At 43.9% G+C, this 14,279-nt stretch overlaps 1 protein-coding gene and 1 pseudogene across 4 annotated transcripts in view; both read left to right on the plus strand.

The window, feature by feature from the left end:
• Reln (reelin) overlaps nucleotides 1-14,279 on the plus strand; it is a 426,762-nt gene that overhangs the window by 143,065 nt on the left and 269,418 nt on the right. The window lies entirely within an intron of this gene.
• LOC134486549 (small ribosomal subunit protein uS5-like) overlaps nucleotides 1-14,279 on the plus strand; it is a 45,414-nt pseudogene that overhangs the window by 12,110 nt on the left and 19,025 nt on the right.

The raw sequence follows: 14,279 nt of genomic DNA on the forward strand, positions 1-14,279 counted from the left end.
TGTCATGCCTTCTATAAGTAAATATGGTTAATAATATCTGTTTTTGAAAAATCTTATTTGCATATGATTTTAAATGCTAGAACAATTGGACACTAACGCTGAGTCAGGAGAGATGTTGTATTTGAGCCTTACCGTTTCAGCAATAACTTTTAAAGATTCCCCCGATTAACTACTGGGGAATGGACCTGGTTATCTCTCCCTGACAGTCCAACCTATGGAAAGGGAGTTATCACAGCTAAAACATGCTGATGAAAGGGAGTCTCCTGCTTGTCAGGAAGTAAATGCTAGAAAGAGAAAGGGATCAAGACGCATGTTTACACTAGCTTTTCCAGAAATAGGGGAGGAGCATAAACTCTCCTCCTGCCATTGTAACCAGTGCAGCAATAGTTACTCTTTGAGTCGAACCCTGTCTGAATACACTGAAATCCATGCAGAAGAGGCGGTTTTTCCTGAAGGGATGGATAATCTGCCTCCAGCAGTGTTGCAACAAGGGGTGTTGGGACAATAGCTAGATTGCCAGGTCGTCCAGCCTCATCACTGGCCCACTGTGTAGTCCCCTGATCGGCTTTGCTGACTGTCACAGAAAGAAATGTGACATGTTACTGCCAAAGAAAATAATTCCAGCATATGCAAGAAACTGACACAAATGTCTCTTCCTCCTTCCTCTGGCTCCGCTTGATTAGACTAAGCTTGGGTGCTGACGAGTGTAAGACCTAGTCATTTAGGCCTTTCGAGGAAAGGAAGAAGGACGAGCTACCGCTTTCAAGGCTGGAGTGACAAAGAGATGAGAGGAAATGACATTACTTAGTGGCGTAATAAGTAATTGATTTCATAACGCTTGGGGCAGAGGGCACAGTGAATGTGCGTGTGTGAGTGCACAGGACCCCCAGGCATGCCAGCAGGAGGAGGGGGAGGGGGAGGAGATGGTCGTTAGAATAGAGGGCTTTGAAAATTACCAAGAAGGGTGGTGGTCACAGCACAACCAACGGAGTTCCTTTCGGTAAGAATTGTGAAGTAGATAATTCATCAGAAATATAGGCGTTCCTTCCGTAAATCCATGCCTCAGAGCACACACTTCCTAGAATGTGCACCTAGAGGACTGTGCAACTCGGCAGGAGGGAGACGTAGAAAAACAAACAATCGGATAGACAATCAAACCGTCTTTCTGTCATTTTGGTTGGCTGTAGGTTAGTGGTCTGCACTGTTGACTAATGTGAATCCCATTCCCAAGGAAGTCACGGGCTTGTGCTCTTCTTTCTTTTCTTGTCCAGCTCGAGATTTTGTTTTTCCTGGAATTCATAGTTGCTTTTCCTTTTATTTGCAAAGGCTTTCTCTCGTTGTATGGACTTTCTCCAGATCCCTTCATGCTGTTAGGTTCGCAACAACTCGAGTCTCAAGGTGAGCCTACCAGAGGATTTGATTGGACTGCTGCTTCCGGTGCTGTCCAGACAGTATGGCTGCTGGAGGATCTCCTGCTTTGGTCCCATTCCTTCAGTTTGACACTGTTCTGTCCTGCCCATCCCATTCTTTCACCGTTGTTTGGAAGGGAACGTCCTCCAGGCCCCTCTGAGTAGACAGAAAAGCTGTGCTGCTTTCTTGATGAGAAAATACAGTTCTTGGCCTTGAACACCTATTGGATGTGTATTCAGTTCAGAATTGCAGTCAGCCCTGAATGTACGTACATACGGTAGCATACATGGCTAACCAACTGTCTTATCTGTGTGTTTAGGACATGTGTAAGAGCTGAGGAAGAAAAGGGCGTATCCATGAATTTGTGAAAGACAAGGGGGAAAGGTAGAGGGGACGAGATGAAGGAAGGAAAGGAATGGGGAAATTATGTAATTATATTTTAATTTCAAAAATTAAAACGCACGAAAAACTGAGAGTTGGAAATGCACCTGTCAGATTTTGAAAGCATTGAACATTGATGCCCTTGGTCATCAGGAGTCACGTCGGGAGCTAGAAGGCCACAGAAGTTTGTTCAGAAATCTGTTTACAATTCTTTTTGAGTTAGAAATCTGAAGTTTTCTGTAGTCTGCTGTTATATTTCCATTTTTTTATTCATATTCTGAAAGCCCTGTGGCCTTTCTCCCTGCCAACTTGTGCTCCTCGGGGCTAAGAATCTTCATTGACTTGCACTGTTAAGGAGTTCTGCCTTTCCTCTTTGTGTTCTCTCTCCCTCACTCTCCACTCTATTCTTCATTCTGAAATGTCTCTATCCCAGTTTTCTCTTCTTATGTCTCCCTTTGCATCCCGTCTTTTTTTTTAACTCTACTTCCTAAGTGATTGTTTTGATTACTCTTCCCAAATCTTCTTTTCTAGGTGGGATACTAAACTCAGATAGTCCCTGTGTATGAGATTCTTTTCTCCTGACTTTTTCTACCGACTTTTTAATATGTTTTAATATTTCACTTTTTAAATTTGTTGGTCTTATTGTTTATGAAGGGTGTATCTGTGTGCTCGCACTTTAGGGGAGTGCCTAAGTGTGAAGGTCAGAGGTCAGCCTCAGTGAGAGTCAGGTATCTCCTCCCTGCTTAGTTCTCCAGGGCTGTGGAGCAGCTGCTCTATCTGTTGGGCCCTCTTGCCAGCCCTGACAGAATTTCTCTTACAGTTTATACTTCCTGTTTGCGATGTACTTTCCACTTTATATTTGTGCTACCCTCCCTTTTCATAGCAGGCTGTAAAATACTACAGACCCTCCCAAAGCTCTGCGTTGAGGTGCTGGTCATTGTAACGGATTGCTGACGCTTGTCTTAATTGTAGGTTGGCCTTGTATGGCATATTTCCTGGAATAGCATCTGATTTTAGTGTCTCCCATTTTTTTTTCCCCATCAGAGTTTTCAAAAACAGATTTCTCAATCTCTTCAAGGAAGATATACACCTAGCACCTGGCCTTAAGAGAGCTAAGGAGGGACTGAAGGCTGGGGTTGCCGTTCAGGATGGGCGTCCTCATTCATCTCTAGTCTCAGGGCAGATCTGTGGCATTGATTGTGCCTGGCGTTTAGAGAGTAACACCACCATCCCCCTGTGGTGGTGGGAATCTGCTGACGTGATGAGGTCAGAGAATGGGCAGGATAGGGTTGCAGAGAGGAGAGTTTTTAAAGTCGTTTAAACAGACTTTCAACCAGAAGCCTGCTTTCAGTCTCGTACTAGTTCTGAAACTTTCTAGTACTTCTGGGTCTCCTTCAGTTTGCTTGACTGCAGGCTGCAGGTTGTTGTGTGTGCTGCTGGCTAGAACTCATCTACCAGCTTTCCAGTCTCTCAGGTGTTATTGCTACCATATCTTCTTGGGTGCTGTCTCCTTCTCTCTAGGTGTTATTCAATCCCTCAGATACCGAACGCTGCAAATTCTCAGTTGTCATCTACAGCTCATCACAGATGCCTCTTCTTCCCGTTCAGTCAGGGCATTTGCTGTCGACTTTCACTCGTGTCTTTGCCTTAGGGCGGTGGCTCCATCCCTTTGACTTGGAGCTCACAGAACCAGGGAGACCTCATTGACTCAATGAGTGTGGACTTGCAGACACTAGGGAAGAGAGGGATTTTTCCTGGCTTCTCATGTACCTTGAATAGATTGTGCTGGTTGTTACAAATTTAATCGTAATAGTGCCTGATTTTAATGCCAAGGAGACAGTCTCATTTTTAAGGAGAGCTCACTTTTGGTTACTCAGTTTGACCTTTGTTTTTCCTCTTACCATGTGCGTCAGGAGCTCCGTTTCCCCTGTAGAATGGTTACTGTCAGAATCAAGGACTAAGCCCCTCTACTCGTTGCCTTATCTTTATGAGTGGGTTCTGCGTTATCCAGTTCTTAATACCTATGAAACTCAATGACGTTCTTGAGTATTCGTCTATTCTCTCTCCAGTGCACCCTATACTGTTAGTGTCCTCCTCGTCTGGACGATCAGGCATGGCTTCATTCAGATTTCTCTAAGAGAATGCACTGTCGTTTCCTCACCTCACATCCAAACGCCATTTTCCAAGATGGGATGGGAAACTAATGTCCCAAATCTTTGATTTCCTCTTAGCACCTTAAAACCCACAAGGATGCGTCCTTACACCTGCAGTGGATTAGTGTTCATCTCTATGAAATATGTGATAAGAGAAGCCCCAGGAGGGCATCCCATGGTCCCTTCTACTTTCTTGTCGCTTATCTACCCTTTGTCAAGACAATTCCAAATGAACCTAAAGGAAAAGCCAGCCACTTGCACCTTACATTTCACTTTTAGATTAACTCTGTGGACAATCAAAGCACGTTTCAGTTTTTGTTTTGATTTTCTTCATATATAGAGCCTGTATTTTTATATGTAATTTTACTTTTTGTTGAAAATAGGTTTTTTCATATAATATGTTCTGATCCCCTCCCTTGACTCCTGCCACAGACTCCTCATCCCTCGACCTACCCAAATCCACACCCTTTCTCTCGTCTCTCATTAGAAAAAAGCCAAAAAAAACCAAAAACAAAAACAAAAAACAAAAAAACATAAACAGGCAGTTTAAAATAAAACAAAGAAATTAGAATAGAACACAACAAACAACCAAGAGAAGGAGCTAAAGAAAGGTTAGGTGTGGAGACATATATTTACACAGAGGGAATCCTATTTAAAAAAGAAAACACAAAGCAGAAACAGTTTTATATATGTGTGTGTGCATGTGTAAATATGTATATGTACAAATGGTCTACAAGAAAAAAAACAAAGGAATAAAAAGCTCCTACTAAGCACTACAAGACAAAGAACCTCCAAAAATTCCACTGAGTTCATTTTGTGTTGCCATCTACTGCTGGGCTTGGGGCCTGGTCTTCAGAGTGGTTGTAGAGCCAGTGAGACTCCATTGGAGAAGATTAAGTTTTGCTTTTGAGCAGTTACCAGTTGGAGATAGCTTCTGGGTTAGGTATGAGGGCTGTGTCCACTTCCCCTCAGTGCTGGGAGCCCATCTGGCTGAAAAGCGTGCCTGCCCTGTGTGTGTCTAAGAGCCTTGTTTCTTGTACTTCATCCCTCTGGTTCTTAGAGTCTCTCCACCTCCTCTTCTACAGAGTTCCCTAACCCTAAGATAGGGATGTGCTGAAGACATCCCATTTGACACTGAGTGTCCCGTGGCCCAGCTGTGGGTCTCTAATGTGTTCCCACGTACTGCTTATCGTAGCCTCTGGAGCACTGGAGGGAGGTGTGCAATCCCGTGCATGACCTAGGAGAGCAGCAGAGACCTCCCTCCAAGGGACGAGTGAGCCAGGGGCTACTAGAGCAGAACCCTTGACTAAGTCCCAGGTAGCTGGAATTTGGCTGGAATGGTCAGAAGTATTTTGGAGGAATGCATCCTTTTGAAATACACCATACTCCTTGTAGAGTCCTGTGGAGTAGGAAAGCCAGCTACTGTCCAACTTCGTTCACTCAGTTGTTGATGGGAAAAAAGAAGAGTTGGCTCCAGTTCTCCTTATCATGTTTGATCCTGCCTTTTCATACTACCCGAAGGAAAAAAATAATTGTCTGCTCATATACTGTATCAAATTCTAGTTAGACATTTGAGTAATTTCTGCAAAGCAATTCCTAGTACATTTCCTGATAAAAATTAAACATCGTTCACTCACAGTCATTTCTCCATCCCTCCATATTAGAAATGGTTGACTTACGGTGTTGCTCAGCAGAAGGATATAGAGAAAAGTGCATCACAAACGCTAACTCACACTCGATAACATAGACAAGGTGTCTTCTAACTCACGTTTACAGCTCGTACTTAAGATTTAGGGGTTTAATTTGTTAGCAGGAAATAACCTGTTCCTGTTTTCCTCACTGTTTCTTAGTGAAGACATATATTACTGCATTAGGTCTGTCTGGAGAACCTTGCGTCCTAGTCTTTAGAAATAATTTGTGGAAGCCTGTGGGCTGCAGAAACAGGTTCAGTGTTACTACACGTTATTTATACCCGTATTCCTAAGACTGTGTTCCAACCTGTAAACTTCGTGCCGTTTTCACATTTCCATAGCTAATGTATGCGTCGCCGCTGGCGTGTGGCATGACTAGCTTACCTGACAGCCTGTGACCCGCACAGTGTAGCAGGCATTCTTTCTAATTTGTCATGCGTTCGGAGCGTAAATGATAGGGTTCCTTTCAGGCCTTCATTGCAGTGTCATTCTATTTGAAAAAAGAAACGCTCTCCAGCAACTTCAGACAAAATTTGAGATTTCTTCTCATTAATATTTTGGCTTTGTTATCCATCACCCAGGCAAGGCAGACATAATTCAAAGTCATTTTTATGTGTATCTCTTAGCCTCAAAGTCAACTTTTAAATTTCAGTCAATAAATACAAATCCAGTGATCCAATAAATACAAATCCAGTGACTTTTTCCCTCTATCAGATGAGGAAATAAAAGGGTCTCATCAGCACCCCCATCTCCGCTCAGTAGTGAAGCAAGGAGGCTAAGCTAATTATGGGAAAGAGATCTTCAAATTACACAGCATCTGTGGGTCTTAAGTATGGAACTCGAAGGTTTCTTGGTGGTTTTCGTAACCTTGAGATATTTTGGGGTGTAATTTTCACCCTTTATAAAAATGTTCTGCCTTTTAAGAGTGGTGAACCCCACTTTCCGGAAGTGCTCCGTGTAATTGCATCTGTTGCTAGGAGAGGAGCCAAGGGAAAATGACAGGGTCCTAAGATCTGGAACCCTGCTGACTCCCGTTGTTCTGGAAGCTTGTCAGCCAGTCTCACGGTGATCTTCACCATTATAATTTGCAGGAGTGCCTGGGAAATTCTATAAGCCTTTAACTCGCCTCTCACCTTGGAAGCTGGGCATCTTCTGCAATCTCTAAGCAATTTGATGACAGGGTTCAGGTACCTGTCCCCCACTGAGCTTACCATAAAGCCTTGTACTTAGAAGGTGTCAGAGAGCATGTGAATCAATCATTGGAGCACCAGGCGAAGTCCTGGAGTTACTGTCAGAATTTTCAATTATTGTCACTGCCGTCAGATGTCTTTTAACAAATATTACGTTAATCTCCCGATTACTGACTGCTATGAGTTTATTATAGATGCAAAGTACACTAAATATGTTGAAGGCATGGAGCATATGTAAAGGGAAGAGTGAAGACTTAAAATGCATTAAAAGCCCTAGAAAGGTTAAGGTGTTTTCATCACTCACATTGTGATTGCGTTAAGGGGAGGGGGGTACATGGCTGTAAATGCTTTGCGGGCGAAAAGCCATTGTAAACACAAGCCATGCCCACGTATTCCAGCTCCAGTGGGAATAAAATTGGAATAATTTGTTTGTTTGTTTGTTTTTTGTTTTGTTTTTTTAAATGGGTGAGATTATTCTTGGCCACAAAGCAGACGGTGCTATGGCTTTCACGTGTGTATGTGTGACTCCGTGTGACCTAAATAAATCAGCCACAAATCTATTTTCTAAGGAAGGCACGCGCTTCCCACCCTGCTTGGTCAGAGGCCATTATGAACCTATTCTGGAAGCCACTTTGAGGCTTTCAGTGACACTGGTGTTCTGATTCTGTAAGGAGGCTTGTGCCTTCCGCTTTAGAAGTCCCGTTCATTTTCCTGGGGATTAAACGTACAGTGCGGATGTGACTCTTGGTTATTGAACAAAATGCTAATCAAATTCTCACATGTCGGTGTCTTAGATGTGCAAGATTCCCACAGCACTTTTTAGAGCAATTTAAACATGTTGTAAACCTTAATCTTTGACTGAATCTGGTAAATGAAGATATGGGTTTATAGGGAAAGACCAAGTAGAGAATTGAGGGGTCTTTAAAAATAGCCAGCCTTCTACCTACCAGTCACCAGTTCTCTCACTGACTGTTTTAATCCCATAATACATCTTTGTTTTTATACATTGGGGGAAGCAAAATGTCTATTTTAATTCTGGAGTTTGGGTGTCAGATTTTAGTTCTATTTTGTTACTAAAAATAATCTTTTAACGCTGGGTAATAAATATTTGGTTCATTTTAAAGAGTTTTTACAGAACCTGTAATTTTGTTCTTGAAAAAATATTTTGAAATAAATTTTGGGGTATTCATAAAGGTACCTCATCCCCCCACCCCGAGCTGATGAAAATTTCCGTGTTTTGTGTTCCTTTGCCTTCGTTCTCTGCAACCCATGGGAGAGCGCCCCGCTCTACCTGAACAGGGAACTCTGGCTGGAAGGAGCCCTGGTCTGCATTTGCTGTCTTCAGTAATTTACCATGTGGCAGGCATGATGCCATCCCTAGAAATACGAGTAGAATTGCTCCTTCCCCTGATTGTGGCCGGCAGTTACTGACAGCCCCTGGATGCCAGGATAAATGCTCCATGTCAGGTTATTTCAGGCCTTGTCCATAACCCCATGCGGTGGGTGCTGTAGTTGGGAGGATAGAGGGATATGTTGTTTGTTCACGTGCTGTATCCCAGCAAGCACCCACGTCAGACTGCGGCTCGGAGGCCACAGAGCCTGTGCTCCTGACAGCTCGACTCTGCTCTACACTAGTAAAATGCTCATCACGACAGGGATAGACTTCCTGAAGGAAAAGAAGAAATCAACAGTGGTCACGAGGAATTGGGTTTAGTGTGGGAGAGAAAAGGAGACTCTATGGAAGAGACAAAGAAGATGAACTCCAAGAGCTGGCCCAGGCAAAGGCTTGGATCTACGCAGAGGCGTAGGTGTAGTGCATGCCAATGTCCTGCTGTAGGAAGTGCTGGGGTTAGGATCTCGGTAACTATGCTGTGACTCCAAGGAGATGAGGAGTAGGAAGAGGAGGCAGGGGTACAGAATGGCTGACCCCTCGCCCCAGAGGCATAATTGATTGGATGATGTAACTTTGCCGTGATTTTAATGAACTAGAATTGAATTAATAGACCTTAATAGAACCCATCTACAAGCTCAGATTGCTCCCTGGTAGATAACGGATGGCTTGAATGATATGGCTATCCATATCATTTTTTTATGCAGCATGCGGTGCTGACACAGACTCTCGAAACTGGCCAAAGTGCAGAGACTACGTCTGTGGAGAGCTCAGCCATAAATGGGACATCCGTGTCGCATCCCCACTCCTCTGCAGACTCAGCCACCATTATGGAAGAGGAGGAAGAAAGGTTGAAAGAACTTGGGGAGAACCTGAGCCAAACAGTATCTTCTAGTCAGGCAGGGCTACTATCCCACAGCAGCCGTGGTTCCCTGCACAAGATCAACCTTTCCTCTTGATCCACATTCCCACCATGGGAGGAGGATCATAGCCCCATCCCTAGCCGAGGAGCTGTCAGTCTCCTTTAAGTTTGTCCCCCTGATCGATTGACCGCATATCTATGAACAGCCCAACTGGACTCACTGGATTATCTACATGTAAACTAACAGGATATGAAATTAGGAGGGTTGGGAGGTGGTGGAAGAGTTCTTGGAGAGGGCATGGCTATGATCAAAATACACGGTATACATATATGAAATTCTCCAAGAATTCATAGATGTGTGTTTAAAAGCTAACTGTATCTGAAAGCCAAAGATATGCAGACAGAAAATATTTGCTCCCACAAGCCCATTTTTTCCTTCTTCTGATGCTTCTTTTTAAACAAAACGTCTCAGTGCAATCCAGGTTGGTCTGGAAGGGAACTGGGTTTGGTTCCCAGCACCCACATGGCAGTTCACAACTGTCTGTGACTCCGGTTCTAGGGGACCCAATGCCTTCTTCTGACCTTAGAGGGCACCAGGTCCACATGTGATACACATACAAACGTATGGGCGAAACACTCAAGACACCTAAATAAATCTTAAAAAAAAAAAAAAAGAAAAGAAAAAAGAAAAAGAGTGCCTTCAAAGTCACTGTGCGGGCAAGAGAGCAGCTAAGACAGCAGAACAGGAGGCGGAACTGCTTGGGGTTTGCTGGGCAGCGGCTGGACGTTGCTCTTCAGGGCTGGACCATCAGAGATGCCTTCACTGGGAATTAGTCTCCCAAGTGAGCTGTGGGGGCTGAAGAAGCAAGTCTTTGGCCGACCAAGGGCAAGAATCTCAGAGCGTGTAGGACCCGTGTGCAAAGATCTCAGTCTGTGACTTATTAGCATAATTAATGATTTGCTGTTTCCTCTCAAATGAAAATGAGTTTGTCTGATGTAGTAATTGAGGGAGCTAATTACACGGAGCCACATAGGCCTGCCCCAGGCAGCACTGGATGTCTTTTGGCTCTGATTGGTTGCCTCCCTTCTTGGCAGCCTGTCCTTCCCTTTTTAACCCCAGTCCGGACCCCGCATGTCCAGGGTTTCATACTGCCCTCATCATTCCCTCGCAGAGCAAGAAAGCCAATGGGATGAATGAGTTCACAGTAGGGTTGGTTGGATGTTTAGTAAATTTCCTGGCCTGGAAATGTTTGTATTTTACAAAGTGTGGTGTCCTAGATGAGAAACTGGGGTGAGTGGGGGGCATCAGCAGAAGAGCTGGGAACTGGAAGGAAGGTTTCTTGGTGGTAAATAACCATGGTTACGTTCTCGTTGATATTAGAATCTGAATGAAGAGCATACAAGACTCCTTTCTATATATCTAAGAATAAAACATTTAATGCACAGAATGGGTCTTATAAAGGTGCCAAGTAATGTTCAGAAACAAATTATGAGATTTGAAACTAAGGCAAGGACTTCCTCCAGCTTTTGTCATGTACTTGCTAAAATCTCTTGGTTTGGTTAAAAACACTGGCTATTACTCCCTCAAATTGTGTCACCTTTGTTTGGAAGTAGCATGGGGGGTCTTTAAGTTGCAATAGAAGAAGCACAACCATTTCCCCCTCTTAGAGGTGATTGATTCTAATATTCTGAGTTAAGCAAACATTCATTGATGAGCTGGGATGTAAGAAGGAAGGACATCACTAAGTTGCCACTACCTGAAGAATAAAACTCACCCAGGATTTGAACACTCGTCTACGGTTTGTTCTTTAGGTAATGGCAATGTGGTAGGTGATCAGTATTCTTTCCGTGGCATATTTAAAAGGGCAGGTGCTTAGGGACATAGAGTCAGCCCAGTAACTTCAAGAATTTACTGCGTGTAGCTCTAAGGATGCTAAAATTAAGTAAGCATTGAAAAACCACGCTTTTCTTCTTGAAATAGACAGATTAGCTGGCTTCCTGCCAGATGAGACTTAATAGACGTTTGCTCCATTATTTGTGTCAATTGATTGGCGTGGCAGTTCCCCCTCAGTGGTGGGATTACAGGCGTGCACTGACACTGCGGCCTGTTACATAGGTGCTGGCCATCTAAACTCAGGTCTTCTGACTCAGACAGCCATTCGAGCAATCCCATGACTTGACACTGGACCATGTTGCCACCTTCTTTTGTTTTCAGTGAAGGATTGGTTTTGACTAAGTAGAGAAATTCCTGACAGGAGATGGATAGATGTTTGCTGGAACAATACAATACAATACAATACAAGAGTGGAGACATCCAAGGGGAATTCTGAGTGGCTTCATTTCCTCAGAGTCTTGTAACCTCATTTTCTTCTGTGGAAAAACATGGTTGTTGCCTCGTGTGACTTGTCTGGCACATGCCACTTGTCCTTGAAATAAAGTTTACTTACATGACTCCTTTTTTTAAACCTTTTATTGGTTCTTTGTGAAATATACACCATGTACCCCAATCCTACTATCTCCCTGTCCCGTCTTACCTCCCTTCTACTCTTGTATCCTACTTCAAAAGAGAAAGAAAAAATTCTCGTCATGGACACTGTAGTGTGTCACAGTGTGTCCCACAGTATACCCTTTTGTCCTCTCATCTTTATTTGCAAATATTCATTACAAGGAGTCACTGGTCTGGTAAGAAGCCTCTTCCGGCTGCTACTCTATCAATACTAGTACCTCACAGGGAGTTCTCTCAGCTATCCTGTTGTTGCGCTGTATCATGGAGATCCGGCAGCTTTGGTTATGAAGAACTGACTCCTTCACATGCTCCAGGAGTTCATAGATGGGGTAGGTGTTAGGGTGGGCCAACTCAAAGCCCTAGATCTGGGCCTAGGAGCCATCTGAGCTTGTCGGCCTGTACCCACACCACTAGGGCAAGCTCTCCAGCCCTGCCCCAGCTAGTTCAAGGAGCAGAGCCAGCTCTCCCATGCCTGTGCCAGCAGAGCCAGCTCTACTGTGCTGCCCAGGTGAGGTGTCTGTGAATAAATGCCTTTCCCAAAGATACCTTGAAAAAGCATCTTCTCAGGGACTTGCCCAAGAGTCACACTTCGTGGAGAAGCTGTTGTTGAGCTGGGAAAGTGACTGCAGTGGCAGAAGCATTGTGTTGAGCCTGGCAGGCTGAGTTCTGTCCCCCAAACCCACAAGGTCGGGTAGGAGAATGAATTGCAGCAGGTTTTCTTCTGACTTCCACACACGTTAGGATGTGTACTTACCTCTCTGCCCCTCCCCCTACATACTCAAGTAAACGAATGTACAAAAAAAAGTGTTTAATTAGATGGCCAGGGAATTTGCACCTACCGAAGAAAGTGAAAATTTGAAATACGTGGGATCACAAAGGTCAGTTGTTGGGTTACAGAAAGGAGTGGAATGGCCAGCTCGTTGGTAGTAGTGACTGTTACACATTGGAGAACGATACTCAAGGACAGGACAATGTACTTCTGGCTCAGGATAAACGTACCTTTGGGAATAAATGGTGTAATATATAACACCTAATTTTGAAAACAGTATGTTCAGTGTAAACACTATAATTTTGATATGGGCTGAATTCTTTTCAAAACGATGTATTAACGTATAGCCTTCCCTTGAGACCAGTGGTTTTCTAGCCATACTGTAGGGAGTGTCAAATATGCCAGATCTCCCGGAGGATGGGCACAGATCGTCTCTGCATGTAAATATATTTACATTCCTAGAACTGCTAGTCTAGCTTGCTTAATCTGAAGATGTTTTATCAAAACATGAAACCCCTTCTGCCCAGCAACCGCTTCTCTACCTCACGCACGATGGCCATCCTTACCCTTGCCATCCCACCCCACCTCTTCTGCCCATTGCTTTCCCTGCAGATGCCTGTGGCCTTGCACTGCCCTTAAGGGATTTCATGTTGTCCCCCTGGAGCCACTGTGTGTTTTAGGCTCCTAACAGTTCTTACCAGACCTGTGCTGACACTTGGATTGTTCTAAAACCAGGCTAACCAGGAGCAGAGCCAGCAAGGTCCTCTCGACACTGTATCAACATGGCGGCCCTGCAGCTTGCCTGAAGTAGTGAGACGCTTGAGTTTGTTCTGCTTCTGTGTAGACCCAAGTAAAAGTGTTTGTGGGAGAAAAGCAGACACAACATTGGCCTTCATCCAGAAAAGCTTCCTAAGCTTCCCTGTTGGTTAATTCAGTGTGATAATGTATCAAAAACAGTCCATCCGGCTGCTCCTAGATGTGTTTAGAAGAGCTGTAGTTTTGCCTGAGCAAGGCTAAAGTTCTCTTCTGATGCTGCCTAATTTAAGGGGACTTTAATTCATCATTGCATCAATAATTTAACATGTTTTCTTTCATCTAAGTGTATCCTGGGGCAGGTAAAAGACTACTCATATATTGTAAGAAGACAGCGTCTTTCTCCCAGCACTCAAAGTTGCAAATGATCTGTAGAAATTAAACTTCAGTCTAATTGAAATTTGCTTGTAATTGGAAGCTTTATAGCTTCCTTGGGCCACCTGCTGCAAATTTTAATGAAGCATTGAAGGATTACAGCATTCACAAATACCAATTTAGCTCCCGTTCTCTGACATCGCAACCATTAAAACACCTCTTGTTTAACGTTGACCTCACAGAGTTGCAGATAGCCCCAAGCACACCTGTCCATCCAGTGTTTGTACTTCGATGTCTTTATTTACTAGCATCTGTGTTATGTACACACACTGAAGAGCTTTGGTGCACTTGATGATGCATGGGCATAGAGGCCAGAGGAGCACTGAACCTGGAATTAGGCTGGTGGCAGCCAATCTCCCATGATCCTCCTGTCTCCACCCTCTCCTTCCCAGAATGCTAGAGTTTAGGCATGTGTGCGGCCATTGGCTTTTTCCATGGGGGCTGGATATGTGTGCCCACACATGCACAGGAGACAGTCTCGTCTGTCGAGCCATCTCCTTAGCTCTAAGTTGTGCTTTTAATAACAACTTCATTTAGATATAATTAGCATAGCACAAATGCTAACCTTTTTAGGAAACGATGAAGTTGCTTTTAGTATAACCAAGAAGTTACAAAGTCTTTATTAAAAACTTTGAAATTCCTTTTTTATTCACCAAGATGCCGTGTATATATCAGCAGTCACTTTCCACGTGGATGCGAATTTGCCTATTCTGGAGATTTCACATAAAGAGAATCACAC

This window comes from Rattus norvegicus, chromosome 4, assembly GCF_036323735.1.
Source record: "Rattus norvegicus strain BN/NHsdMcwi chromosome 4, GRCr8, whole genome shotgun sequence".
Taxonomy (NCBI): Eukaryota; Metazoa; Chordata; class Mammalia; order Rodentia; family Muridae; genus Rattus; species Rattus norvegicus.